This window comes from Syzygium oleosum, unplaced genomic scaffold (assembly GCF_021117445.2).
Source record: "Syzygium oleosum isolate NSW1041296 unplaced genomic scaffold, Sole_v2.1 Sole_v2.01, whole genome shotgun sequence".
Classification (NCBI taxonomy): Eukaryota; Viridiplantae; Streptophyta; class Magnoliopsida; order Myrtales; family Myrtaceae; genus Syzygium; species Syzygium oleosum.
This window is the reverse complement of record NW_026607485.1, coordinates 23,712,988-23,716,150: the sequence shown is the minus strand read 5'-3', so window position 1 is coordinate 23,716,150 and position 3,163 is coordinate 23,712,988. Positions and strand designations below refer to the sequence as shown.

The 3,163-nt window shown below is 41.5% G+C and overlaps 1 long non-coding RNA gene across 1 annotated transcript; it reads right to left on the bottom strand.

The window, feature by feature from the left end:
• Positions 1-1,187: 1,187 nt before the first annotated feature.
• LOC130140754 (uncharacterized) lies at positions 1,188-2,562 on the bottom strand. Its single transcript, XR_008818743.1, has 3 exons — positions 2,418-2,562; positions 2,031-2,329; positions 1,188-1,941 (listed from the first exon to the last, which is right to left on the bottom strand). It is a non-coding gene; the product is annotated as an uncharacterized LOC130140754 (long non-coding RNA).
• Between the last annotated feature and the right edge of the window lie 601 nt (positions 2,563-3,163).

The following is a 3,163-nucleotide window of genomic DNA, read 5'->3' as shown; positions in this document are numbered from 1 at the left end:
TCCGTAGATTACATGTCAGGAACTTAAAAAGAATTTGCTGTTCAGAAGAATTCTGAAGATGCTAAATATTTAAAAACCTGCTTTAACATGAATTCACAACAGTGCCAAAGATTATCCAATGCATCGACAATAACCTGTCCATATTATGATAGTCCATTTGCCCAAATTTAATTTAACAAAATTACCATGAGAAAGTACCGTTGCGGAAAATTAGCAGTTCATTTTCACAAATTTATGCGAATCTGGCTGAAAACTTTGATGGAGACATTGGCTATTGTGGAGACATGTTGATTGAAAAGTGCGTGTAATAGGTTCGATTACGAACTATTAATCAAATTCTTTTGTAGGCCACGAACAATGATAAATGGAGAATTCAGACTTGGCAGAAGAAACATAATAGTAACCTAGCTCAGTCCTGGACGATGGATCAGCTTGTGATTTAAGTACCGGTTAAGTCCAACATGTTATAAGCCTACGTGCGTATTTGGTGTGAATGTGATTGGTTTCGATACCTGTGCTAGATCAGCTTGGATTTAATAGTATCCGATTCAATCTTTCTCGGCGGGGAAGTGAAAGCAGAATAATTTTTCATCATACGGCGATTCTCCATAAGTTAATTTTGTCGTCAAAAGAGGAAAAAAGGAAATGAGTAGATGGCAAATCTGTTGAGCAAGTTTTTGCAGGTGAAAATTTTCACGCGGACCCGCTTTCCCATTGTCGATGCTTGTCGTCATATTTTGTTCTATATGATAGAACATTCATGTCGGTCATAATGTTATTTGCTTTAGTTCATTGCGAATCTGTTGAGCAATTTGAGTCGATGCTTGATGCTCGAACTAGAATTAACAGTAGCTATAGGAACTGCAGCAAGCCCATGAGACTGGATCATGTCATGCATAGTTTTTGCGATGATTACAGGAAGTGTGAAGGGACTTTGTAAATGAAGTTATTTAGCATCTGATGGAGGCAACGCCAAACTATGCATGTGATTTGTTTGTGTTGAACAATGTAATCGACCTTATGGTAACCAAGCTCCGCGAGCAACCTATTGCAATGCATACTCACAACAGAAATTTCATTTTGAATCTAAACAGACCTTCTGCAAGCTTGATTTGTGTCTGAAACTCAGTGGCACGAGTTGTGCCGGACGCTATCATTTCTTTTAGCTGAACCGAGACGTTGGAATCTTAAAGTTTATCATCGTACAGCTTGCTGTACGCATGTACAACTTGTCGAAGATTTAGCTTGGGACTGTTGCTCAATATGTACTCAATTTTGGCAGCTAAATTCAGGTTTACTGCTGGCAGTTTTTTCATAATGAATAATGCACAAGTCCCAGATATACCTTTCTCATCGACTGTATATCTTTGCCCTTGAACCAACTCTTTTAATGAGTAGTGGTGTCTAGTCGTAAATTCGTGTGCCGGTGGCCCAGAAAGAGGCTAGAAAAAGACCCAAGATGGCCATGGCAAGGCCTGATGGTGCCTAGGAACAGTGTTGCGGGAAGCCTTGTGAGAGTGAAACTCTGCATTCCTGTGCGCCAATGACATTGTCCTGCTCACTTCTTCTTGCCTGTGAAATGAGAAGGAAAGTAGTCTCAGAGAAAGAAATACAAGTATAAAGTGCTCATGCGCTACATAGATCTAAAATAGGTTGGAATAAGGCTGCTTCATTTCGTCGACTAAATACTCAGCGGCCTCGCTTGCCCCACACAATTGACAGTGGCATTCATAAACTTCTAATGCCGATCAAAGATTCTGGAGACCAATAGCATAAAGGGAAATCCACCACTAGCTCGGAACGCTAATTTTAAAGAATCAAAGAAAGACCCTCTGCTGTCAAAATATGGATCGATTGATTGCGAAAGGGTTGGGCTACAAGCCATAGCAACGACCAGCATCACTAGCACCGTCACCACAGGCTTCGTGTAAGTAAAACAACCTGGAGAATTGCATAAAGTACCTTCGTCGGAATCCTGGAATAAATCAATTAGTAAGTCTAGATTACCATTCTATTTGGACATAATTTACCTGTGATTTTTACTTAGACATTGCAAGTGCAGCCATCGGCACAACGACAGACCCAGCGAGAAAGCCGAGAGTAAGTATACTAACAAGAACTGATACAATCATGGTGATGGTAGTGAGTAGAATGCTCGAGGCAGCATCTCCTTTACTAGCAAAAGTTGCATAGCTGAGTGCCGAGCCCCTGGAACACAAGTATGTGAAATCCCCTGGCAATTAACCCCCCAATACTACAGCCGGTTTCCGCACGCACTGCCTGATGAACCCTCGAGACTGGGTAATAATGGTCCGAAGTAGACGGAAATCTGAGGAATTTAGAATCAGTTTCAACATATTGAACGCCGGATTAGATAGTGATGGAAAAGGTTCTACTACTAGTGAAAAAGACGGTACCTTTTAAAAGCTAGGGCAAAGTTATCAAGTGGAGAGCCTGATTGCTCTTGACAGCACATTCCAACCAAGAGCAGGGGCATACAACTCGAACACCCAGTAGAAACTCAGTTCTTGATGTTATTTCTCATTCTCCGGCGACTCTGCGATAGCCAGTTTCAAACGAGCAATTGCAAAGTCGAAGTCGAGCACCCTGACGATATTTTCCACTCGAGATCAAGGGTGAGTGTTAATACTCGAGTTAATTAAACAATCAATTACAAAACCAATAAACCGGAAAAGGATGGGTTGTATCAAATAATACTTTAGAACTGCAGTGAGAGTGCATTTGGCAACTATTCTGTTCCCGAAAATAATTTCTGTTCAGAAATGATTCTTTTTTATTCCGTGCCCGGAAATAATTTCTAAGCATTTTAAGGTGTTTGGTAATTGCCTACAATTTCTATTCTTGGAATAGAAAAAGAATATAAATGCGTTTGGTAACTGCACATAATTTCTTTTTATTAATAATATTTTGAATTTTTTAATATATATATTTTTCTTCTTCTTCCCCTTCTTTGGCCATGGCCAGGTCGCCGGTGCCGGCGATCGGCCACAGGCCAGGGCCAGCTAGGGGTGAGCGCGGTTCCAGGGTAGAACCGAGAACCGGACCCGGTGGGTCCGGTTCGGTTCCAGGTTCCATGGACAGAGGGTCCAGTTCTCGGTTCCCATTTTTAGGAACCGGCTGTTCCGGTTCCGGTTCCCGGTTC